The sequence below is a fragment of the Cuculus canorus genome, chromosome 10, assembly GCF_017976375.1.
Source record: "Cuculus canorus isolate bCucCan1 chromosome 10, bCucCan1.pri, whole genome shotgun sequence".
In the NCBI taxonomy this organism is placed as follows: Eukaryota; Metazoa; Chordata; class Aves; order Cuculiformes; family Cuculidae; genus Cuculus; species Cuculus canorus.
Window position 1 is genome coordinate 9,451,005 of NC_071410.1, and position 27,762 is coordinate 9,478,766.

Genomic DNA, 27,762 nt, shown 5'->3' on the forward strand with positions numbered 1-27,762 from the left:
CTTCCCAGCAGTTACTGGAGATAAATCAGTGTAAAATACCACTTAATAAAACCTTAGGGAAACCTCCCCAAACACAGATTTTTTAGCACTGTTTTTTTTAATTCCAACACAGAAAATAACTATTTAATTACTTGCAAACTATAAAACAATATTTCATTTTTCACAGCAAGAGGAAACTGGATTTTCTTAGACACAAGTTCAAGTAATGGTATTTTGTAGTATCATTATAATGAATCAGTACCATTCTGTCCAAAACCAAATAACATTAATTTCCCTCTCTGTATCCTCCCTCATACTGAGCCAGAAAGGCATTAATTTTTTTCCAGACATTTCAAGGCAATGCAAGCACACAAAAGAGATCTTAATCTACCTTCTAGCAGTAAGACTAGCATTCTTATTTTTTATTTTCCCTTGGTGGAAGAGCACCCGGGAACCTCACAAGAAGATGTAAATACTCTGCCACTCCCTGCAGTGATGAACTTGCTCTCTCAGCTCATACACACAGAAATACTACAACAAAATAAATCTGAGTCTCATCACATACTGTTCTAACCTCTTGGAATGATTACACCATAGCAGCAGTGGCTGACATTCACCTTTGTAAAAAGACCAGCTGAGCATCCCTCAGCCTCCTTGGCAGGAATATTTTTAGATCCTTACTATTGTGTGGAATGTTTACCTGCCGCAGCACATGGAGTTAATCGTGAACTAAAATTTGGGTTTTCATAGAATCATAGAATGGTTTCCGTTGGAAGCCATCCAGTCCAGCTCTTCCCTGCAATGAGTAGGGACATCTTCCAATAGTTCAGACTGCTCAGAGCTCCATCTAAACTGACCTTGAATGTTTCCAGGGATGGGGCATCAACCACCTTTCTGGGCAACCTGTGCCAGTGTTTCACCACCCTCGTTGTAAAAAATTTCTTCCCCATATCTAGTTTAAATCTACCCTCTTCTAGTTTAAAATCATTACCACTCAACCTAGTGCAACAGGCCCTGCTAAACAGTTTCTTCCCATCTTTCTTACAAAACTTCCTTTAATTACTGAAAAGCCACAATAGGGTCTCCCTGGAGCTTTCACTTCTCCAGGCTGAACAAATCCATCTCTTTCAGCCTTTCCTCATAGGAGGAGTGTTCCATCCCATTGATTAGTTTTGTGGCCTTCCTCTGAACCCGCTCTGATAGGTCCATGTCTTCCCTCTGCTGAGGTCCACAAGCGGAGTAGAGGCGCAGAATCACCTCCCTCAACCTGCTGGCCACACCTTTTGACACAGGCCAGGATATGGTTGGCTTTCTGGGCTGCGAGCACACATTGCCGGCTCACATACGGCTTCTCATCCACCAGTACCCTCAAGTCTTTCTCACAGGTCTGCTCTCAACCCATCCATCCCCCAGCCTGTATTGATATGGGGGGTTGCCCCAACCCAAGTGCAGCACCTTGCACTCGGCCCTGTTGAACCTTATGACGTTCACGTGGGCCCACTTCTCAAGCTTCTCCAGGTCCCTCTGGATGATATCCTGTCCCTCAGGCATGTCACCCACACCACTCAGGTTGGTGTGATCTGCAAACTGGCTGAGGGTACTTATTGATAAATAAGGAGGTATCCTTGTTGCTAAATAACTAAAAGCATCCAATAGCAGCATTAAAAAGTCAACATCTGCTATAGGCATCGCTTATTTGTGCCCTGGCACAGAGTTGTGAGCACACAGAATCACCCAAGGACACCCCTCTGCCAACACTGAGTGATATTACCTTGGTCTCTGTTGAATTCAGTCATATGTCATGGAAAGCATCATATGTAACACTGGTGGAAAATCTTATGCAGGAGGTTTTTTACCCTCAACTTTTCAGGGCTGTTGTAGCGAAGTACTGTTAAACTCTTTCCTACTCACAAGAAAACCAACTCTTCTCTCCTCTCTTAAATGCTTCACATGACAGCTCTTAGTTTACAGCATTAAGGTCTGGAAATGAGAACTTACAATGTTTTTTTCCAAAATAAAACATAATAAACCAAAACAACAAAACCCTCGCCTGGCTTTCTGTAGCTAACTTTTACCACGTTTTAAAGCCACGCCTATTAAAAAACCAGAAGAATTCACAATTTTCAGCAGTTGTTACAGGACAGTGCTCTCTCCCATGTGTGATTGAATATCTTCAGAATTCTAAGTTACCTTATATATGGCGTTTCTTACCAGTAGGTAAACATCCATAAGAAAATACACCTAAATACATACATGCAACTAAACAAAAGATATTCATGAAGTGGTCTATTTTCAAATTATATTTTTTTGCAAAAGTGTCACATTCAATAAAAACGAACCTGACATTCTTTAGTTATTGTGCATACTTCGTGACAGCAATCGAGAGCAGCAGTCTATCTGGAAAGGAACAACATGAATATTCACCAGGCCAGATCATGAGTCATGGTATGAATGTACATACATCATTACATAAAACACATGTGCCCGTTTTTAGGGGAATGGTGGTGACTCATCTATTACTTTATAAGGCAAATTTCTTAATCACGCAAGAAATCATTTGATGCTACATTTGTAGCTTTCTTTTCACTCCAGTTCTCCGCATCTTCTGAAATCATGCCAGTTTGGTAACATCATTTTCTAAGGAAGAAACCAGGATTTATTATGCAGCGTCATGGGGCACACGTGGCACCACATGCCACACATGATCCAGGGAGAATCTTCCCTTTGCTTTGCACATGGACCCTGGGCTAGGGCAGCTCAACCCGTCACGCCTGTGTGCAGCCCGGTACATCACCAGAATATAGCTACTCGCCATGTTCACGTGGCTGAAATCACTTCTCTCTTAAACTGACCTTCCCAGAAAGCACCTGAACCTGCAGAACTCTCTAATTCAAAGCTTAGAGAGAGATTTATTTTAAATTATAAGATATTTAATCGAGGCCTCCTACCCAATGTGGTGGTGCATTACTAATATATGCTACTGAGTGCCTCTCCTGTTGTCAGTGCTGCTTGATTCTCTTTAAAAAAAACCCAAATCACACATTCAGATAAGCCAGGGGAAATGTAAAGCAAAGGTTAAAGCATAATAAAAAGTATCCCTTACAAACGGACAAACTGCTCAGAACTTTTACTCTAACAGTATAGTTAAGGATGTGATTTCACATACCTGTACAAGGTCAGAGAAGGGATTATTGATATATTCATGAGTTGGGTTATCTGTATCTGATACATGATGACAGTTGGTGTGAGAACAATTAAACAGAAAATGTAGCTATTCATACAGTTACTACTGTATGGAAAATGCTTACAGAATGATTCAAATCCAGGTCTTTGCAGCATGTAGTCTCTTGCACACCAAAACTCTGGTCCCTCCACTGCATCACTTTTTAAGGTCTATGGAGATGCTCTACAACCTTCCTCAACAGAGAAGGAGACCATTACATGGTAGCTGTATTTTTTTCTCCATTTCATTCTGATTTTTTTTTTAAATGATGTCAAACAAAAATACTTACTTTGGGAATTAAATGTACTGATGATTCCAAACCAGGATGCAAGACCTACATGGGGAGAGGCTGGAACATTGCACAGGAGAATCTGAATGGCTTTGAGGACTGAACTAACTACATAACTAATGATGAAATGTGACAATACAAACTATAAATAACTAACAGAATTTGGCTGTAAATTAACAGTTTATCAGTTGGAAACAAAGATAATTACTTCAGTGGCTGAGCCATATGCGAGCACGAGGGACGTGAATAACACAAATATAATTTAAGCTATATATATACACCATGCAAGGGATTTCTTGTAAAGATAAGGAGGAATTAATGCCACTGGCGCAACACACTTGGGTCCCAAGATTTGTATTTTTATTTGCTAATCTGTTTTCAAGAAAGATGATTCAAACAGGAACAAGTCCGTGCATTCATCAGCAGGAGTGTCCTGTCTGTGAGCCAACCCTAGGCAGCAGGTCATGGATATGTTGCACCTAAGATGCATTAGTGCACCAAGAAGTTGAGTAAGGATCGGAGATTGCTGTGCTATACGGACACGGCCATGCAGACCAGCACCAGCAAAAACACAGCCAGCTCAGAAGCTGGGCGAAACAACTATTGCTAGACTGCACTCGTCCACAGGGACAGCAGAACAAGAGTGTCACTGGAGAAAAAAGCATACAAGGCTTAGCTGTTTTATACGTACAAGGTGACAATGTGCAGTGGCCTCCAACAAAGTGGATCTGATCACCACCACCACTCTGTGCCCTCATGGCACTTCTTTCTGCAGGCTCCACTGAGGCAAGGTCATAGACAGAACTCTTGCTTTGAAAAAAAATAAATAACAACCAACCAAAGACAAGGCTATTTACACAAGCAGGTTTGTGACATCGAGGCATTCATAAGGCATTTCTGAATTCCAAGTATTCCTCTGCCTTTCTTGGCAAGTTCTGTGTCTGCAAGAAAGCGCATTTTCTTCTTCAGCTACATCAATTATCTAAGTGGTCTTCAGCATCTCAACGATTACATGGTTCTCTTTGTACCAACTTGCTCTCACCCCTTCTTCCTCACCCTCACACCATTTGACCTCCTGTCTTCACCCTGCTCCTTCCCCACTCACAGCACCAGAGTGGTAACGTGGGTCGTACCCCACAGAGGTCACTCTGCTGACCTTATGCTCCCATCAACATGCAACGAGACTAGCTCCAGGGATGCTGACAGGCTGATTCAGCCCAAGAGTCCATCAGCACTCCCTCAGGCCAGCTTTCTTCTAGAAATCCAGGATCCCAAGTTTCAGCTGTTTTCCCTTACTTCTCTTTCTGATCAAATGCATCCTTACGCACACAAGCACCTTGCAAGCCTCCTTTCCCTTTTCAGCATTCAATAGGGACAGTTTAGTACTTTTTTTATTAATTTCTTCCAACAAGATGGCTTTTTTTGATTAAATCCTATTGCCTAGACTTTTAAATATTGTATTAGCTTGATTTAAAAAAAAACCAGTGTCTCATTTCATTTATTTAATTCTAGTTTCCTTCCTTTCCTAGGTCTTGCAAACCGAAAGAAAAAGAGTGTCCAAAAACTAAAATGTTTGATCAGCTTTGGGTTTAGTAATGAAGAAAGAAAAAATAAAAATACTGACCATTATAAGTCTTAAATTACATTTATATCCCCCAAAGTTTTTCAGGGGAAAAGACACTCCAGTACAAATTAAATTCATTACTAATATTCTTAATGCATTTATATGAATTTGAGCTTTCTTCTTCTGCTTTGCTTATTGTTATCTAGTATCAGTTAAGGCCTACTATTTCATATTCATAATTCATTGTTAATTATCCTAAGACAGGTGCAGCAACTCTATTATGAACAGTAGGGTTTTTTCCCTTCAGTCCCTTTCACCCTTTTAGAAAAGTAATAATTAACATCAACTGGTTTTCTGTATGTTCCACTGCTCTAAAAGCAAACAAATACCCCCATGCTAACTGCCTCATGCCATGAAGGGGCACTTTAAACTGGATGCTTTATTCTAGGTATATTCTGCATTGTGCTACTGCCCCTAAGCCAGGAGCAGATTCTGAGCTCTTACACTATAGTAAATCACAAATATCTTCAATTAAACAAAAAGGCCTAATCGCCTCTCTGGTCAGACAGACTATAGTATAGTCACTCTTGATTTGCACAAGAAAATAGGACAATTGCATTCTAACATCTTCAATGAGATTAGAAGCAGGCTTTTTATTTAGAGAAATAATTTGATTTTCAAAGCATTTGACTATTTCAATAGACATCATCGGTGAATACGTCAGGGCATGTAATAAGCCTAAAGCGCGAAGAAAAAGACTCATTAACTTTGAGAGAATAGACATATGGGCACATTGGGGTGGAGCTCTGACAGCTCCCAAATTATGTAAGAAGTGAAGAGCGAGGAGTCGGATGCCACACGCACATGTGCGGGAGTCATTTCCATGGGAGCAAATTGCAATGGCACAAACTGTCATCTATGACGTCAGTAAATAAGTCAGGAAAAGTGAAATGAAGGGGACAAAACATAATGGAAAACACTTCAGTTTCCAGCATGACGTGAAAGGCAAAGGAGGTTTATAAAAGTTGATGTAATTTGGATTAACATATAGATGAAATGTATGAGCATACACACAAAGTAATGATTCTGTGAAATTCTAATTCTACCACAAATAGAGGGCACGAGGCATGCTGAAACTGCTGCAGGGGAAGCAGTCCTGAGGTGGCTGGTGTTGCAAAGAGCAGGCAGATGCTTGGCTGTGTTTAACAAAACAGTTAGGATCACAACAAAGAATATGAAAATAGGAGAGAAACTTCAGACAATAGCAGGAACATAACAATGAAGAAAATATGGAGGTTAAAGACTAACAAAGAAACAGACAACCCCTGGTCCCAATGACAGTCTACAAAGGAAAACTGGTATTTAGAAGAGAAGGAAAACCGGTACTTAGAAGTGGCATCATTTAAACAGGATCCAAAACAGTCATTTCCTTTTTTTTAAGGAGTATTTTTCCTACATTTCCCTAAAATTTCAGTGAAATTTGTTAGGTGCATCAGTAGCATTTTCCAGTAGACGACTACTCTGTTGTGGTCAGAGATCCAAAGAGAGCCTTCGCCACATAAGCCATAGGTGATGGGAGATCAGCCTCTCCTTATGCAGGTCACTCTAGCATGAGTATATCAGAGGGAGGTGGTCAAATGCACTTTTAATAAACTCTACTAAGGAAAAATAATGAAACTATCAAAACAATTTATATATGAATCAGGTAGCGTCTGCATTTTAATACCTGGAACAAAGGCAACTGAACTCTAATGGAGTCGATTTTCTCTTGCAAGCAATTATTAAATTGCTTTCACTTTGTCAGCAAGGTAATATCTATGCAAACAGCTCAGAGTTAAGGAAGTAACAAACCATCAGTTGTCAAGTGGGGAAAAACATTCCCCTCCCTACCCTAGGTTAAGCACATTTCAAAGAGAAACACTTCTGTTCCTCTGGTAACAACAAGCCCTTCACAAAAGGGAAATACTCCATCTGAAACAGCAAGGCAGGTCCATCTCTTCTGGCTTCTGATTTCTAACAACTTCAGTATCCTCACAAACTGAAATAATTTGGGTGCTGGTACCATTTATTATAAGTGAATAAGAGTTTTGCCACTGACTCTAGTTAACCTGGAATTTAATTCTCCTTTCACAAGGAGCAAAAGCATGTTTGAAGGCAATAGGTGTATGTTTTCTGACATTTGAAGTCTTTGAGCAAAGAGTGGGTTTCTTGCCAGGGAAGTTGGTCAAACTAACAGTTTAGGTAGAAATTACTTTAGAAATTACAGCACACAGCAAGCACTCCATGGAAAGACATGAACTAAGGCTGGGGAGTCAGCAGCAGGGACATCTCTTTGGGCACACAGCCCGTTAATTACTCTGCTGATCAGTGTGGGGATAGGTGCAACACAACGACAGCCAGGCTGAGTTTGGGAATCAGTTCTGTCTTTACACAGCATGTGCTGTGCCACGCAGGCACTGCTGCTCCATCAACTGCAGTTTGGGATTCCTAATACATATTTGTGCCAAATATTTCCATGCAGGGTGCATTAATTAATTTTGCTGGCCTGGTGACCTATTCGCAAAGAGGAAAGCTAAGAAGCAGAAGCCCAAAGCCCCAATTCCTGTATCATTCCCATTTATTTGGCCATGTTTCCTGTGCATTCCAACCTAAGGGAGATCGTTCCCTGTATCAGCAGACCAATATTTGGAACAGTTTCAGTAATGGGGCTTGAGAATATTTATGCAACAACAATGCAAACACCTCTCAAATTCTGTGACAGCAAAAGTGCATCTTATGTTTCAATTTCCTAAACTCACCACCAACTAATACAAAGAAATGACCGTGGAAGTATTTAAGAACAAGCCGCATCAGGCCAGGTAACCTAATATTTTAAGTAACTTTAAACTAGGCAGTGTAACCATCACAAACACGTTTTGATAAATGGAAGCACTCTAAACATGAAATAATTATGTTTCTTCCATTAATTAACAGGCAATAATAGACTTTCATGTGCAGATGAGCTAACAAGTTGTCATAATACAATTTTTAAATTACACCATCGTGATTTTTCTCTCACACATAACAGACCCTCAAGGAAGATTTACATATAGAGGTCAGTGGAGTAGAAAACACATTTCTCAGTTCCCAGTTTTATTACACCAAAGTAGTACAAAGAGCAATTAGAAACACTAACAGTGAGGCTGAAATCTGCTCTATCTACATGAGTTAAAAGGACTACGTCCCACCCCACTGAAACTGCCATGAGCCACAGCGCTGGTGGGAATCGGTCTGCAGGGATGAAATGGTGACATTCAGACTAGGGGACACAACACAAACCTCTGCCATCACTACTCACTATCTCCTTAGTGATTTGGGGAACAAGTCACTAAGCCAGTCTCTCCAGCTGATCTGAGAGGCACACAGTTTTGAACTCACAACTTCAGCTTGCAAGCTCCTTAATGAACTGTCTCAGTAACTCCCCAAAGTAGAAGCAAATTCACTCCTGTCAATGCACGATCCTTAAGTAAAGGAGAGGAAGGCAGGATGCAGAAGCCCATAACAGGGCTACAAGAACATCTAAAATTTACTAAGGAGAAATTCCTTCATGGAGTGAGCCGCAGACCCTGTTTCCAGTTGCAAAATAAGTTTCCATGAGATTCCCCTAGGCAGAACTAGGCTTTACGTACTGCTCCAAAATTAACAGACCTCTCAGTGTAATTAAAAATAATTTACTCAAGCACTTTGTTCCGCAATTCTGAGCTGTCAGAAACCCAAGGAGTTCACTGCAGATCCTGACGCAAAACAGGACAACATTCTCCGCTGGAAAACCCCTTTGTGCAAGATGACAGTCAATAGGTGATAGCAAAAACTGTGCTGGTTGTGATGTGCTACTGTACAATGCTTTGCAATAGCTTCAAAGAAAACGAGGAGTTTCTGGCAGAACAGGCATCCAAGCATTATTCCAGACCAAGGCTACCAAAACACACACCTGGGAACACCCATCAGCGATACTGAACCAGAAAGGAAGATGAGAGGAAGGTAGACATGTTCACCAAAGTGGAGAGCGCCATACAAGCTGTTAGAAACCTCAGGGATGGAAAAGGCATCCAGCAGTCATTAAACATAATGGGTAGAAATATCAGCTTACATTTCTGGAGCAAAACCGAAGACTTTGAACCTACCTCCTGTCTCAGTGTTTAAGTACAGCTGTGAGAGCTGTCGAGATGCAAAATTTTAGAAACCAAATGCCTCTGAAGCACTGAATTAAGTCACCTAAGTACAGCTGATGCAGCTCAAGAAATCCGCCTGTAGTTATTTGTCTCTGTATCAATTATAAAAAAAAGCCCAACAAACACAAAGAGGATCCTGAGACAAAAGCAAGTGAAAAGTAAGGCACATTACCTTTAAGTTCTTTCATTACCAGCCAAGTTTTATGACTTCACGTTTGCTGAAGGACCAAGGGAGGGTGTAAGTATTATAACTATGGAATATACTGACCTAAGGCATAGAAACGTCACCAAATATGGGGACCTGAGCCCCATAAAATCAGCAGTCCACTCTGCCCTGGGCACAGGAGAGCTCCAAAAGTAAGAAAACATGAAGTTAATCCTGCTTTCACTTTCCCAGCAAAGCTGTGAGGGGACAGACATTGTTCAAGCACAGAACCAAGGAGGAAAGCAGAAAAAAACAACACCCAAAAACTAGACATAGTAACTTCATTGACAGTTGATAAGGCATCAATTTTTTTTAAAGCAAATTTTTTTATATTTGATGCTTCTATAGCATTAATTTAGAAATCTAAATGACATAACACTTTGCACTTCCTAGATAAAAGCCATATTGTAGTCATTGGGATGTAGAAGGGCTTTATTCTACTAAAAATATCAGCACCACGCTGCAGTGCAGAAGCCCTGAAACACTGCAAGACCCCACTCTGAATCAGAGCAGCTAATTCATTCAGAAACAAGGGTGCTGCACTTCTCCCCTGGATCCTACTCACTGTGCCACTGCAGCACACTGAGAGAAAAAAGTAAGGTAAGTGAGATAAAACTGCTTTGTTTGGCAGCTTACAGAAAGGGTTACTTCTCACTGAGCTCCAGAAGAGCTGTGAGGCTTCAGTGACAACACCTAGGAGTGTGATTGGGAGGGGAGGGTAGAAAAAGCTGGAAGAACAGGGCTTAGTTCTTGAGTATTAGAGGTGTTTTGGTAGCTCAATATTACAATAGTCATATTAAAACATAACAAGAAAAAAAAGGAAAAGCTGGAGCTTACATCAAAGCCAAACTGTCCATGCAGTGTTCTCCCAAGAGGGAAACAAAGAGAGCACCTCTGAATCTTAGCGTATGATGGGGAAAACACAGAATAAACCTTTTTTTACTGGAACTGTTGAGATACAGGACAAGGCTGGAACTTCAATCTGAAAGTTAGTGTTTTAAACAACATCATAAAGAATTCTGGTAAACATCTTAAAATACATCTTACTCCCACTTACTACTATTTAATGTTAAATGAATTCTTGTTACTTCATTTCTTTCAAGCTGCAAAGCACAGTCCAGCAATGAGACGTAGCTGCAGTCTGAGTTACTCAGATTCCTGCTTACATATTACTTTGGGAAAAATGAAACTGGCCCAGTGCTCCCAACTGCCACAGGGCATCCTCCTACCTTACTTGTATAAATATTATTTAGAAGATTTCTTTATCAACACAGGCAGTGTGAAGCACGTTTGCTCTGATGTGCTTCACACAGAGCTATCAAAACCAAAGTCCTACATAGCCAGGTGTGCACGGTATGCTGATTTTTATAAGCTTAACCTGATGTTTGAGTAACAGCAGCTGTGCACTTAAATCTCTTCCTCTCTTCCCCCCATGCCTCACATGCAGAGGTGATAGCAACAAACCATCAGGAAAATAATTCCTACATACTAGGAGTATCCTTTATTTTAGAAGAGTTTTTTTTATTATTGATGCTTGTAAGATCTTCCACAGAATCCCAAGTTCCGTACTGTTTTGTGACATTTAAGAACAGACTCTGTTCAGGCCCTGCTGAAGTAGCTATTGAAAAAACAAGATTTCTTCCCAATTTACTACCTTCCAGCTCAGGTTGGATGGTAATGAGCTTTATATAAAAGTATATGCACGAATGTACATACAAAATCCAGGTATAATCTTGATCTTTATCAGTTTGTCAGTAATAGCTCAGTATTAATTTGTTTTTCTAACATATATTGGGGGAGGGTGGTGGTAAGGAAAGAGAATGAAAATAGACTCCTGGGGGTTGGACATTTCCCTTACCAGAATATCTGCCTGAAATCCCTGTTATCTGGGAAAGGACCTTTATACCTAGAAGAGGGTTTGGGCAGATTTCAGAACCGATGGCCGTCTTTCTATGTGACTGATAAGAGTACCTTCCATTCTTCCTTTTCCCAGTAGCAGCTGTATCCTGGGGTACCACTAGGTTCTTTCCAAAATAAATGTGGCACATCTGCTATGATTTATCTTCACAACTCATAGCTTAGAGTTACAGACAGAAAATATATATTACAAGGAAACATCTCCACTGTACGCTCCAGCATGCTGGAAGAGTTCCCTCAGCTGCAAGGAGGAAGCTGCAAATTGCCTGCAAAGGTTGAAGCAACATCTCCAACCGACTAGCCCCATCTTCTGCTTCTCTCCTAATTTGGGGAATTGTCATTGATCTTGGCAAGTTCTCCAGCTTCTGCAACAGGAAAAGTTTTGTGTTGCTGTAGGCAGAGGAAAAGGCTTCTGCAGGCATGAATAAACCAACAGAGAATTTCAGGAAGGGTTTGTTGTTTGTGTTTTTCCTTTTCCAAATTACCCCATAAAATCCCTACAGTATATGTCACAAGTACACATGTTTTCATAAAATAAGAGTCAGTAAAGCAGTAGTTCTTGCACGTAACTTCCCTCTAGGCCCTGGCATGGGCTGTGTGTTGTGCGGGTGCCAGCACCATGCCAGGATCTTGCTCTGCTGAGCAGCACCGTGGACCCCCAACTCCTGCTCACCCCAATACCAGCACTGCCACAGAGGAGGCACCTACGACTGACAGACCAGTCCTAATGTGCCCAACCCGTAACAATTGTAATACACAGAAACAATCTGGGAAACTGCAAATAAAAGACATTTCTGTAAGTATACTAGTGTGGTTTTAATTAATTTTAATAGTAGTTTACTTAGTAGTTATCAGATTTTGCTTTAGGTTTCTTCATCTTCCTACCTGCAGAATCTGGGGTTCTTCAAAATGCAGACACTAAGGCTATCAAGTCTTAGTGCACAAGCCATTACTTTAGACCCTGCTTCCTTCTGATATTAAAAATACTCTTCTCTTCATGTAAAGAGATCAGGCATCTCTGCCTAACAGTCTCAACACTGAGGCTTCGATGTTCTAGGGTATGGAGCTAATTTCTCACCATATCAGGGCAGCTCAGGGAGAGAAATGGGCGTTGAGCCCTTTATAGCTGGTTCAACAGGCTGTGTTTGTATCAGGTAGGTTATAAGTATTGGGATGTATCCATTAGGTTTTCTCCTTTGTATTACATAGAGGGACTAAACCAGATAAACAATTGCTGGCTTCTAAAATTATGCTATGATTCAGTTCTATTATGTCTGTTTAATGACTAGTAAAGATTGTTTATCATCTCATACACTCTCATCTTAAAGACTGCCTTACGCATGATCATAAAAAATGAACCTACTTTATCTTAACACCTTTGATAAATTCTACCTATGTATCAATCCTATTTACTTGTTTTGCCTGCAAAAAGTAAGACGTAATGAAAAGAATACTTGTTAGTTTCTTGGGAATATTTCCACAGAACATTTTTTTTTCTTGCCAAAAAGAGATGTGTTAAGTCAATGTAGAAACTTTCTTTGTGGGGAAAGAGTTTTGATGCATTTCTCAACAGAAAGTACTGGACTACAATGCTGAGAAATTTTCATTTTTGCAGTTTGAAAACAAAAATAATCCTGAAGTTTGAAATTACTTTTTATGTGCTATATTTAACAAAGTAGCAGCAAAAAAAAAGTCATATTAAAGGTTATATAAAAATAAAAATGCCCCAAAGCTTATTTCTCGTCGAAATTTTTAGTTTACAGAGGCCTTTTGACATTTGTACACTTTCTCAGATTTCACACAGGAAAAAATATGGACTCCTGAATAACAGTTGTGGGCTAGAAAAGCTGTTTTCCACCTAGCGCTAGTTATGTTATTAGGCTAGCAGTGAAAGAGAGAGACACCATGTTACTCTCTGGATCTAACAACTTCTTCTATCACACTAAGATAAAAATGTGTGAACACCAACCACATGGAATACAAGTTCTTTGTTTTTCTTTTCCTAATGAACTGTGCGAAGAATGCAACATAATTAAGCCTTGAAGAGAAACTACTCCACTACCAGAGATACCAAAACAGCTCAGTTCTTTGGCTGGCACCCATTTCTGCAAATGCTGTCACAACAGTCTCCAAACTGTCACTTCAGCAACTGCCCCTCACAGGAAAAACATATTTCTTCTAATTAGACAAAATTCTAGCTCCATATTTGAAGAGTGTAATTTGATCTTTTCTGCAGAAACTCATTAACCACTTGAGTTTAATTATTAACATTTGCTTTAAAAATTCACTGAATTAACTACCAATTGTGTGAGTGCAGCTACTGCTTTGGAGAGACAATGCTTATTGCTGCAGTAAATGGGCGTGCCACCAGGGGAGTTGGTGTGGTCCATGTCCATCCAAGAACATCTCTGAATAGCAGAGATGTTGCTTCTACTTCTAGGTCTACCATCAGGTCACCAGATTTCTTTGGGCAGGTTAACTTCTTTTCCTTTCTAAATCTGTTCAGGATGGTCAGGCTGTGAATTGTTTGGAGCAGGGACTTCCCCTCTTTCTCCTTCAGTCCCACCACGCATAATAAAGTTCCCAATGTCATAGGGCACCGAGGTCATCACTGCAATCATAACTTATGGCAAGGAAGGAAGGTATGAGTACTCAGGGAACATGCTCCTGATATTCTGTCTGGTAAAGTAAAACTCCCAATATGAGAAAATAATGTAAAAATTGCAGGATACAGCAGGGTGATGCAGAGTACAGGAAACTTTTCTTCAAAAGCAGAAAGACATCATCAGAAAGCCATTTTCTCACAAGAGCTTTTAAATTTGAGTAGTCCCCCCTCCTCAAAAAAAAAATCAGCAGACAGCTCCCCTCCCCCTCCAACAACTACCTTCTTTTATTTTAAATCAGATGACTACATGCATTCAATGCTTCTCTTAAAAATGAACAGGTTCTTTGGGTTTTTTTGGTCTCATGGGAATAATTTCTCATAGAATCTATAGATTATGAGCAAGTACCTCCATGTTGAGGATTTCCTGAGTCCTTTTAAATTCTCCAGCTGGTATTTGTGCGGTGTTTTGGATATGCAGAAACATGTGAACTTCTCCAGAAAACCGAAGGCCTCCAGCACCAGCTCTCTGCAATTTGGATATTAACTCCAACAATTTTGCTTTACAGCAAAGCAATCTAACAAAAGCTCCTTTTTATTTTGTTATTAGACTTGACACACTTAAGCAACCTTAAAAAAAAAAAATCAGTGATATGAAGGAGCTAGATGAAAAATAAACCTTTCCAGCTTTCCAGTGTCATAAGATATTTTCAGATGAATAAAGGCATAAACTTACGCAAGAACTTCTACATAAACTGTAGTATCAGTCTGCATGAGACTCAGGCGCTTTTGTTATTTCTGCATTTGGTAAATTCAGGCATTACAGTTCCTGAAGTCCTTCGGCTTTTACAAACAGCTATGACTGACAGCCTCTAAATGCTCTGCTTTTCATAACAACCATGATTGACGGCGCTTTAGTGTATAGCCCAGTCAGCCTAACAATGTTATTGTTCTCTAATAATTACCTGATCAGTTTTTTTAATGTGCTGCTACTAGTATGGCTCAACTAAGTAAGATTCCTCAGAACTTTTCAGAAGTTTATTTAACTTGAGTTGGTTTGGGGCTGCCTTTCTGCAAGCCTGATTTTGTGGCAGCACAGGGCTTGTAGATGTTAGTGCCCAAGATGCATTGGCTGTTGATCCGCCTCTAACAGAACCTTTCCCTCAAAACCAGAATATATTAAAGCCCAAATATGTGTCACACTCACACAGTTTTTGTGCAAAGGGAAATGTTTCTTAATAGCCCCTGGATCGTTAGAATATAGCTGGTACTTTGTACGTATCTGGGGCCAGAGCCTTGCAAAGGATGCATGCCTGTAGCTGAGCTCAGTTCAGCACAGTTTATTATTTCCAAGCTGCTCAAGACGGCAGCTTGTTTAACTTCTGCTGAAAGCAATAATTGAGATTTTTCTATCTTACAGAAAGATTATCCTCAAGAGCACTCAGACAGGGGACCGACTTATGTGAATCTGTATCAGAAAATCACTACTCAGTGGGGTCGCTTTCCTCAGTATTTTCTGGTAACTACAAAATAAAATAAATTACATTCTTTTTATATGAAGGGAGTCAACTGTAGTGCTATATACTAGAGAATGACAATCCTAGTTAGAAAATGCTCAACCCTTTACCCTTGTACTAGGCATAAATCCAAGCTGGCATTCTTCCGAAATTTAAAAGTCAACCTTTTTCATCCTCGTCTTGATTTTCAAACAGGATGGAAGCAGGCAAGGCAGAAAAATGAAAACTCACATTGTCTTAGATTTCCAGCTGAGGAAGACCCAAGAATCTCCTGGATTTTTGCACATCTGTAAAATTAAACCTGGCAGAACAGCTTGAAGTTGAACAAAACATTACTCCCACATCAAAGTAGTATCGACAATGAATCTTAGTCCTAGGTAACTAGTTTGCCAATTATAAAAAACACCACCTATTTTGGAAACTTAGCGAATGCGTTTTCTTGAACCTGTTGAAAAAAAATTATAAAACCTACATAACTCGCAAGAGAGGCAAGAAAGGGTTTCTGTCAGAGGGCTACTAAAAGTATGTTGTTATATTATATTTAGTTACTCTTCAAAGTACTGATAAAGGAAACAACCCCTTGAAGAAGAAAGCACATTCAGTCTGAGTCTTTCTGAACATTTCAAATTCTTCATTGGGGTACTGAAAATAGTAAGTAGGTATCAGAATGAGAAAGAATAACATCTTTCTGGGACTTTGCTTTTGAGATCAGTACTGTGGATCTTGAGTACAGATTTGTAATTCACTGTTTGGTCATCTTTTCAAGAACTGGTCTAAAGTTTGTCCTCTGCACCAACGTACACCATGCATCACTAAACATACTGTAGATTCAGGGCTTAGATTTGCATACGTAACACCAGAATATAAAGTCTTTTTTTCACATTTACTGCAAATGAAAACAAGTATACAATGCACAGATTGTACAGCCTAATGGGCTAATTCTGCTTGTAAACATTTGATCACACAGATTTAAGGCCTACTTTGAGGCCAATTCAATAGTTGGGCCTTTATTCTTTGTTCCAGTACTTCTGAATTTTACAAACATATTTATAGAACTGGTTATTTCAATAATGTATAATCTATGGCCCTTGCCCCAACCTCTAATTGTCCACAGAGCTGATTCTGATATTGAGTAGTTTTCCCATACTGTAACCATACCAGGCATTTCCTAAAAGTTGGTTTTGAGTTGATAAACTATGTATGGAACGATAATGAAGTAATGAATCATTGCAATGACACTCCACTGTCTCACCATAGACCGAGGAAACTGTTCATTGCATACTAGATACAAAGTAGAGGACAAAAAAATTCAGCCATCTGTACTTTATGTAAACACCATGAGCAAGATTTTAAAACAGCTTCTCACAGATCTCAAGTGAATGGTATTTCTGACCTTATTTTTCAAGGTCTTTCAGGATGCCTTCCTGAGTTCTCAGCCCATCATCCTGCAATACCTCACCACCAGCTTGGGCTCAGAGACTCCTGAAATCTACTGCAGTCATCTCGGTCTGTTTTTGCACCTGAAGCTCTGTTCTTTCACACGCACGCAAGCTCTGTTTGCTCTCCAAAACAAATGTCGGAGAACAGAATAATCACCGCAGCGGCAAGCCCCCTTTGTGGGGCACAGAGAGGGTAGAAAAGGGTCATGCTTAGTACCTAGGGATCTACTCCACCACCAGCAGCAAGAAAGAAGTTTCCAAATAGATGATAGTAACATGCTTCTCCGCTATCTAAGGCACAGCGATGTGTGGGAAACAGGCACTGAAAAAATCAACATTTTCAAACTGGCAGAGATGCTGGTTTGCAGGGAGAAACAGTCCCTTGTGGATCCAGAACTTTTAAAAATGTTTAAAGCAGCTGGACTCCTTCTGGTGCTTCATATGAGATTCACAGACATTTCCCCATCACGGAACCAGCCCCTGCCAGACTCTTGTCCCATGGATCCTGTCATTCCTATGCTTCACAGACGCATAGTTAGTCTTGGGGTAATTCTGCTGCATGGAAGAGTAAGACGAAGAAAGTTTTTAATGCATTTTTAGGACTAGAAATGAGGACCAGAAGCCACATCAACAGGCAATTCTTCATAGACCACCAGCTGTCCACAAACACACATATGGAAGAAGTGCTAGCACCATCTAACAACAGCTCATATAAAACAACTACATAACTACAGTGTGCTATACCAGATATATCAAACTAAGACAAATTGGTGCTTAATTTTGAGATTTCTCCTCTGCAGTGGGTGGGATAAGCTTTTCCTTCAGCTTTTGCTGTGTTTCTGTTTGTCTCACCCTGCTCCCACCAGTTCTACCCTGTAATTGTATAACCCCCAGGTGAAATTCCAGAGAACACTCAATTAGATAAATTAATTATTGCTTACTCGATACAAGTGATTCATCCAAGCTATTTCAACATCATAGGTCCTTATAGGAGTTTTGATGACCCTCATTTTCACTTCAATTTTATAACAACAGGAAAATCTTCAGCACTGTTTTATGTTTCAATGTAGGGGGGAAAAAAAAGTACTGTCAGTTAAGGCAATCTTAAATCTTGACTAAATTACTTCTGTCCTCTCTAATTATTACTTTACCAGCAGATACACTTCCAGCATCCTTTACCTGTCCACATTTCCCTACATCCGTGTTCTAAAACCAGATGCTAATGAATCAGAATTTGTCTAATTTCCAATTTTGCTTATTATTTATCAGATCAGTTAAATCAGTTTCATTAGAGTTATAGGCTTAGTTACATAAGATGGATTTTTCTCTATATAAAAAATGTTAAGCTGCCTAAAAGTAACTAATATACTAAATTTTAATCTCTTTTCAAGGTCCAAATATATTATTAAAAAGCGTTCTTAAGCTGGCAAGAACATGCTTAGTTCTGGATATATCTTTTTAATTCAAAATTAATTAAACAAGAACAGAAAAAGTAAGTTGTGTTATTGAGTATAACAGACCCTGTAAAATCACACTAAAACATTTTAACATTCCAGAGACAAATCCGAAATCAGTCTGGTTTTGTATCTTCAAAAATACTAAGAAACATGAACATATTAATCTTGTCCATGAATGAGATAAAATTTATAGTGATGAGAGATGCATAGTCCTTCAGCTGCCAGAGGTTAGCTCCGGAGGTGGGAATGCTGCAGGTATCAAAGATCAGCATTGTTATCAGAGCCCAGGAGATGGGACACTGCACCGCACGGTCACACCAACTCTGGGAAGGGGCCAGCTTCGTTGTTTATTGCACACACTTCCTTAATTAGATCCTGAGAACCTTAACACATTGGTTTTTAAAAAGTGTTTCTCTTCTTGAAAGAAAATTACATTCCCTGGTGACAAATAACACAGGACATCCACTACTCACAGCCTTAAAACATAACTGAGCATTTCCCCAGATGACTCCTGCTGCATTTATCACCTGCCCTTGCATTGTCTCATCTTCCACATACGGAAAGGCCAACCAAATAACCACAATAACAACTTCTGATTGCCTTTGAAGGGCTTTGAAGCAACATCCTTCCACCCTTACAGGTTTTATAAATCTGAGACAGGTCTGCAGAGTAAAGTGTCAACTGGGGAGCAAAGCTTCCAGGCTCAAGAGAGAGCAGCAAGTGCTGTCAGTTCAGGGGTCTACAGCCTTGCTCCCCTGCTGTGCATCACTCATACCCGAACATGATTTCTTCCCAAGGCAAAATCACACCACTTGCTCTTTGCAGATTAGCACTTGACTGTTCAAGTCCATACTTCTCTGCTTCAGTTCACCAAGCAAACCTAAGCACTTTGAGTCTTTCAGTCTGGTTTATTGGTTTTGTGGGTTGGTTTTCTAGCCTGAGGATTTTGGGGCATTTCAGCAAAGTGGAAGAGAATGGAGCAATGACGTTATTTTTGTCCCATTTCCAGGCAGAGTGGCAGAGAGCCAGTTCTCAGAATTCTTCTGAGAAGCCAATTGATTCATGCTTGTCTCGAGTTCCAGCATCCTTGTGAGAAGCTGTCCGAGGGCAGCCAAAATAGTACAACTGCTTCACCTACTGCCAAACACTGAGATAAAAGGCCACTCTGTTTCAGTCATAAACAAAACCAGGGAACTGTCACAGAGCAAACAGACTTCCCTGAAACTCAGATTGCACCCAAAAGGTCACCAATCAATTAGTCATTGCCGCAAATCATGACTAATCAGCTCATCTACAAATCTTAATGAAACTAATGCTTTTCCACCAGGCTCGGGACCTAAAGGTTGATTTGACCTAGAGCAGCGCTGTGAACTGCACGGTGCAGGGCAGGGAGTAACGCTGAAGAAGCCTCCCCACAAGAACCACAGCGGGTCCTGCTTTACGCCAGACTTGATGGTGTTCTGTGGCAAATACAGCCAGCTTTCTACTTAAATACCTGCCCAGTGGCAGAAGCCATGCACACTGCCAGAATGGGAAGGGAAGAAAAAGCAAATTGGAGAACACCACAACCTGGGTTTCTTTTGGCTTTGCACAGTCTCAGAAACCAGCTTGTGTCAGATTCAGAGAGAAATGGGACTATAATTTAGACAGTAAAAGAAAGGCAGAAAATAGAGGGAGATGGTAAAACTAAGATAGCTGGGAACTTTCATGCTGCAGTGCTGTTTCATCAGACATCTGAAGGAAAGCATGACTTGGGCATGTTTTGGACCTGAAATTCATCACTCGGAAGCAAGCTGTATCAGTTCACCAGCCCAGCTTTTTATGTTTTTCCTTTCTTCCCCAGCTGGGATATTTGCTGTCTAATTAGTTAGTTGAATTAGTTCACTAATGAGTTCAGTGAAGGTAAGATCTAATGCAAGAGAAGCGCTGGGAATATACAGCCTTGAGTGAAGGCAGAAGGGGGAAACCTGAGCAGGACCACTCCTTTCAAAAGCAGTTTAATGCTCAGCAGTTAGCTGAACAGAGGACATCAACTCATCTTATACAACTTCAATGTAACTTGAATATCGTTGCTGTCCTATGCAGCTGACATGGAAAGATATTCTCTGCAGCTGCCTGGCACAGCCTATGCTTGATGCCTGAATTTCAGCAGTGTGAATGTCTGAAAACCGTGTGATGGCTCAGAGACCATTTCTATCATGAATTTAAAGCAACTGTGATGTCTGAGACAGTTTTTTCAATGCGCATAACTGATTTCAAATTAAAAGCAGCAACCAAGAGACACAAGCCCAAGCATCTCTGCCTGAGGCAGAAGAATTGATATATTAACTAAAGGATAAGGAGGAACATGTTGTACCTCAGGAAATACATTTGCTCCAAAACACGTTAAGACTGTCAACAATTTGGCTTGGATGTTTACTGCATAGTACACAAAACTAATTTATTACTTTTCCACAGTATGCAATAAAACTGGATTTTAACACTAACGGTAATGCTGTCATTGTTACATGCCCTGGAAACATACATGTCCAGAACTTAAAATAAAAAGTTCCTGGGTTGGAATTGGAAGGGATTAAATTTTATATTTTACCTGATTCAAACAGATCAGATTAGATCACAATGTTTCTTCTGGCATGAGAAAGTATTGCCTGGTCCCGCTGCTTCTAATCTATTATCTAATCTATTAACCTATTACCATCTCCTATATATGCACACAACATATGTGTTATAGTAGTCAATGTAAAATAGATTCTCCCAAACTCAGAAAGATGTCAGACAAGGAGAATATGCTCCCAGCCTCCCTAGCCTATAAAAACTGCCAGTTACAAAAACAGTGTGTTTAAGAAAGGTTGCAGTGGTCATCTCTCTAAACTCCTAACAGTCTTATTGGCTGGTCACACATCCCCTTTAATACAACAGAATTTCTTTTGTACCTGTTTTGTGTAGCAATGCTGGAAAAACAGGGCAACATGGTGTTTAATTGAAGATAAGAGCAGATCGCCAAATGGATATAAATAACTCACAGCAGCTGAAGCTATTTTCTGTGATGCTGTCTACCTCTAGTCTTAATACATCACTGCTTTTATGGAAGAATCCTCCACAAGGTTACAGAGCACCATGAGTCAGCATCATCTCTTGGAATAAAACCGGGTGAGGGTCAACTGTTTTCCTGTTGTTATTGGCCCAAAGAAGTGAAGAATCCTGCTTGCTGACAGTTGTTACACAAAAGAGATAACCCATCTTTCTGCAGTCATTTGTAGGTGTCATAAGAAGCTAAGAATAAACTAGGAAAAGCCTCTGGAAAGGTCTGCTAAGAAGTGAGCAGAAAGAAAGATCTCTCAAGATACAGTCTGCATTCCTTCACTTTAGCTTAAAAACACATCCTTATGCAACCTCTAGTAGATGACAGCAGGTCATAATCACATATTGCAGTTAAAGTTACTGATTAACCTATCTGGAAAGTGATAAATAAGGCAGAGGAAAGTACATGTTAGGAATAGTTACTTCCCTGTTCATACAGGGTACACTAGAGTTGCTAAGATTAAGAAGACAGGTAGGTGCCCCCTCCTGCTCATTACAGGGAATTATGAAGCAAATTGCAGCATTTTAAATCCTGCTTATCCACAAGCCAGATAAATTACGATTTCTTACTTTCATTTTTTAATAGCTTGTCTTAAAATAACTAGAAAAACATGCAAGAATATCCCAGCAGAAAAATCAGGTCAGCACTAATCCCTGTTTGGAAGAGCTGGTCAATAAAAAGAAAGAAGCCAGTTAAGACCTAACTGGTCACTCCTAGTGAGGAAGATCCTAGGGAGGAAAAAAAAAGGAGAGAAGAAACACAACCATCTAAGGATGGCTGGTGTCCCCAGCAGAGGCTAGGACAAGTATTCTGGTGTTGTGAATGAGATGCGTTTCGTGTCCTTGCCTGGAAACTGAGGAAGGATGCTATGATCAGACCCTAGAAATTAAAAAAATAAACCTGTTCTTGCGCCAGTTTAAAGCTTTGTGTTTTCCTTGTTAATAAGATCAAGAAACTTCCTTGCAAGAGAAAGCTATATAATTCTATACACTTACAAAAATTTGTGAAAGTTAGGATTACTGATTATCTCTTGAACTAATGCTAAAGGTTTGGGGCAGGCTAGCAGCTAAATTAGTAGTTAAACTGTACATACAGATTAGGATTCAGAAGGAACTCTTGACTCTTACGAGACATGCAAAGCAAGCTTGCTATCAAGGTCTTCAGGATAAACACAATAGTCCTGGGTTTCATCCCACTTGGTTGAATCACAGTGGAATTGCAGCAAAACAAAACCTGAAAGAACAAGATTAGAAGCAAGCTCACATAATAAGGGTTATATAAAATGAAAAGCTGACCTTCGTTGCATCTGAATTTTTGCCAAAGGAAAAATTTGTAATGCCTTTCAAGTAAAATATAACCTTACCCATACGCTCTCCCAAATCAAAGGTCAATAATATTAATGGTACCATTTACATTGCACACATCCACCTACCCCCGAATGTAGTGGATCTATCAAATTGTCTAATACCAGCTAGGATCGAGAACAGCAGAAGCCAAATTTGGATGAAAATGTCTTTTCTGGAAGTCATCAGATATTGGCTTCTTGCAATATTACCAAAATACCTATAGGTAGAAGATGCTTTTAATTCAATTTAGCAGTAACGATTTTGAATGAGATTTATTTCCAGGGGAGAAAAACAAACAAGCAAACCTCTGCTCGGCATAAAAACCAGCAGTGTTTTTAATGGAGTAGAACAACTTATCCTCTACCCTCTTTTCAATGAAATAAAGCTCTGTATATGTTGAGCACATTAATAATCTGGACCTTTCCAATGCTAAGATTGACTTGATTTTGCTATCAGTAGGGAGCCGAAACAAAGGAAGGGTGCAAAATAAACCTGAACAACTCCATAACCTGCTCCCAGACGGTATTGTTGGCACCACAAAAAAAAAAAAGCACTGGTGAATATTTAGCTCGTCCACTTTCGCAGTGAACAAGCAGCAGCAGCTATTCTGCAGTCCATAAGCTCTTAAAAAGACATGAGAGAGAAACCACTCATCCACACTGCTGAGCACAGACACAAATCAAGGGTGAGTAACTGAGGGCTGACTACGTGTTTCAGGCATCATCTATTGAGCTGGGTGCAAGCCAGAAGGACGTGATTTCTCAGGTAATAGGTTTATCGTACTTAGGATGGGCTCCTGGAAAACCACAGCACTGCTCAGATTCCCTGATGACTTAAATCTAGACATTTCATCATCTAAAGGCAGGGCCTGTACTTTCTTCGTTCTACTCCACCCTAATAACATGTCTGGCTTTACATACCTGTGGGTGTTATAGAGAGGGAAAGGAAAAACGATTAGCATTTCCAGTTTGCTGCTTTATTTCCCTAGAAACACTGGTTTCCTACTACCATTGCTTGGTAGAACACAAAACTTCATATAATGAAGCAACTAATAATGGGTCAACAATATGTGTGGCCTGAGAATAGGACAGGAACACAGAAGGAACCTCAGCTCAATCTCACAAGCATCAGAAATGGGCTATGTAGACAAAGAAGTAATAAATACTATGTTTTACTGGGTTTTCCCTTGCACTAATCCATACAGTTGCCTAGAAAAGAGAACTCCAATTGTTCATTTTTTTCCCTTGGGTTTAATGAATGACTCTCACATCAGCTAAAAGTTTTCAGCATCACCCGACTCAAGCATGAGGACTGGACTCACTGTTTGCAGATTTTTGTTCCTGCTCTCTACATTTCCAAAACTGTGATGCTGCAAGCAGTTTCCCCAACCAATTTCCATATGGATATTTCGTTAGCTGTAATTGCTTTAGAAAAGTCTAAGACTACATGTTTTTTATTTTCTTTTTTCCTTTTTAGGATAGAACTAAGGATTGCAAACTAGAAGTGAACAGAAGACACTACAGCTTGTCCATGTTAGCCAGGTCTGTGTAAGGCTTTGACATATCGTTTTAACTCTCGGGTTTTTGAAAGGTGAGTCTTAAACTGCTGCTGCATGTTTCATTCTGTACAAAAAGAACACACAATAAAGAATAAACTGCCAAGTGACACGGATAGAGTTCTAACACTTAAAAAAAAATCTGGCCTTATTTCTTTTAGCCATCATGTTCTAAGAAAATTTGCTGTAAAAAATAAGAGTGAAGTCACTGTCCTGCATAGTTTGGAAGAGGCACACAACCCACTTAGACTTAGCTTCAGAGCATAGGATGTTTTATGATGAGCAGGTTCTGAATTGAAGGAAATTAACTTTTTTCAAAAAATATCTTCCTACATCTTTATTTGAATGCACAAATGGTTCCTGATAGAATAACTCATTGATTAAGCCATCAAACAAAACACTCTCTGGCACTGGTAGCAGCAAGCAGCTGTTTCTAAGAGCAATTGTACATCAAGTGAACAAGCTGGCAATTGTTGGCAATTAGCTACCTGACCAGGTTATCTTTCTCAGTAGCAAGAAATGTGGAAACAGCAGGAGTTTTCCTACCCAAATTAGAAAGAAGGAAAGGAACCTCTGCCTTTCAATTCATTATTTAATATACTTGATGCAACCCTTATGTTCACAATCTGTAGCTACACTGAGAACATAAGCAATCCAAAACCTCCAAGGACCTTAATTGTTACAGAATATTCAGGAGGAACATCTTGACAACAGCAGCAATAATTTAAATCTGCTAGGACTTTTGGAGAAAAATAGCTCTCTATAAAATCCATCAGGAGGTGGCTTCCCTTCCTCTTGGTGTCTGAAGACTAACATCAGGACATCCTAACCTACATCCACGGGTTCATCAGCAGGACAATTGGTAAATCCTGTAGTTGATCTCGTGGAGCACACTAGTAGGTTAGGGAAGGATTTTTCGCTCCTGAGAGAAACACAAAGCAATTCTACTGAAGCCACTACAGGGAGAAATTCTCCCCTAGAAACAACAGTGTAGTTCTTCAAGCAAGACAGCAACCATGGTTTTTTTCATGGAAATAAAATAACAGATTACAAACCCTCACTATCAAAATCTATAAGCAATAATGGGTCAGTGCTGTTAAGCCTTTTTTTGTTTCTCAGCCAGGAAGTTCTTTTCTCATGAATTTTTAGATGAATTCTAACAAATCATTCCCACTCCTGCCAAGAGAGGAAAATCAAATACAGAGGAAAACCTTGAGCAGAATTTGCATAACAGCCTCCACATCCTCTTTAATGCCATTTCTAGAATAAACACCTTTTTAAAGTTTGTTTTTTGATGGACTTGTCAAAAAAATACTAGGATTATCTCGAAGAACAAGAGAAGAGTTTGCTTTTTGAAACACTCACTGGTTACCTCTGTTGCCAATGCCAGTCCATTTGTCACTAATTCTTGTCCTTTCTGTTCTTGAGAGTTCTCTTTCAAGGTAAACTCTGGCCGACTGGATCCACTGTTCCCCAAATCTCTACAGAATCAAGGACTATTGACAAAAATAACAACCAAGCAAAAATGCTGGGGCAAAAAACCATCCCATCTCTACCTGCATCAGAGAAGGGTGCACTGAGGCAAGTCTCCCATCACCAGTGAGAACCCTCTAGGGTCCTACCCTTGTGTGCAGACCTCTATCTCCCTGTTTACTGCTACCGTGTTTCTTAAAACATCCTCCAAGATTGGTACCTACTAGCTTTTTAGTCTGTAAAACTTCAAAACACTCTTCTGTTTTTTAAGGGACAAGAGTAGTACATTAAAAATCAAGAAGCTTAAACTCAAGACTCCACAAAGGAGATAAATCATCTTTGCTATAATCTTTTAGCCTAAGTCTACCAGAGTTTTTATGAAGCTAGTGAAAATCTTCCAGATGAGCCCTTTAGGGGCTTTAGGGCTCATCAACTTAATTTTTTTTTCTTTCTGTCCCCTACTTACTAATATCGCTCAAAAAACAATGCTGAAAATAGTTGCCAGCAGTGTAATCCAGCCTGTGAAAGGCACTGAAATGTCTTCTGTGCCTACAAGCAGCAGCACAGTTCCTCAAGGCACATCACTTCTGCTCCTTGTTTTATTTTTCCATGTTTTTAATTTAAATAGGCAGTAAACTTTATCACATGAAACCTAGATGACAAAACATTAGCTATGACATGTGGGCTGGGGCTGGGCTGCCTTACTGTGAATCACAGGAAAAAGTAATGCCTTGAGATTCCCCGAGTTTGGAACAGGAGAACCCATGTTCCTTGTCTCTCTGCTCCTTGCTTCAAGAGAAGCTTTGCCCACATCTTTTTTTTTCCCCACATCGTTTCTCACAGCAACCAAGTCAGGTGAGCAAACCCCTGTGGAAGTCTGCCCTGAATAACATGTAACAACAGTGAGAATCTCACCAGCACAGCTACAGGAACTTGACCTTTACCTGTAATACTTACGCTTTCAAAACACTATAAATAACTGATAATCGAAGGAAAAACAAAGCTAAAAACCACACAGCCAAAACCTTGGGATTAACATTGCAAATCAACCCATATTTCACCCCAGATTTTATGTTTGCCAGTAAACTTTTCAAAATAGAAAGCAGCATCATTTGTGTTTGTGCAATATCCACCACGGAGGGACCTTGCTGGCTGGAAGGTACAGAAATTGCATTGTTAAGTGTGCATTCAAGAACACAAACAAGTACTTTTCAGTTGCAATAAGAACGAGGGAAAAACTATAAGTGCCTGAAGTTTGAGATTAGATAAAAGTTCTAACAGTCACTATCTGATTAGCAGAATGCACAGAAACAATGACTTCATAAGAGACTGAGATCACCTAGAATTTGCACATCTGGAGGGCAGGGTAGGAGACCAGCGACATCCGGCAGGCACTGGTATGTTCCGAGGGACACCTGCAACCCAGCATTTGCAGCTGATTGCACAGGCTGCAGGCAGAGGTGTGCAGGCAAACACGCACTTATCTGTCCCCTTCTTTCCCTCCCTACGGGAGAGAAGAGACCTATGTCCTTCCCTGATGTACAGAGCTGGGAAGGTAACACTTGCTGCCCTGCCAGCAGTGCGACAGTGATGTTTTCCTCTCTTCCCAATGGTTTTAGCTACATCAGTCTGCAGGGAAACTCTCAGGAGGTGTCAGCTCAATATCCGTCTCTGCAGTGTCAAGCTCAAACTACAAAGCATTGCTATTGTAGGACCACTAAAGAGGATGCAAAAACAGCTCAGTCCTGTATTTGCAGGGAAGAAGTAATGCTGGCAATAATGGAAAGGCATCATCAGTATTATTATGGTAAAGTGTTCATAATTACTACACTGGCAATTTTTCCAAATGGCTTGGCTTAGAGACAGGTCCCTTGCGCTGGTTAGTAATTTATTTTCTTTACTA

The 27,762-nt window shown here is 40.1% G+C and overlaps 1 protein-coding gene across 8 annotated transcripts in view; it reads right to left on the minus strand.

Annotated features, from left to right (window-relative positions):
- The window catches only part of HTR2C (5-hydroxytryptamine receptor 2C), a 266,373-nt gene that overhangs the window by 53,206 nt on the left and 185,405 nt on the right, over nucleotides 1–27,762 (minus strand). The gene's annotated exons all lie outside the window — the stretch shown is intronic.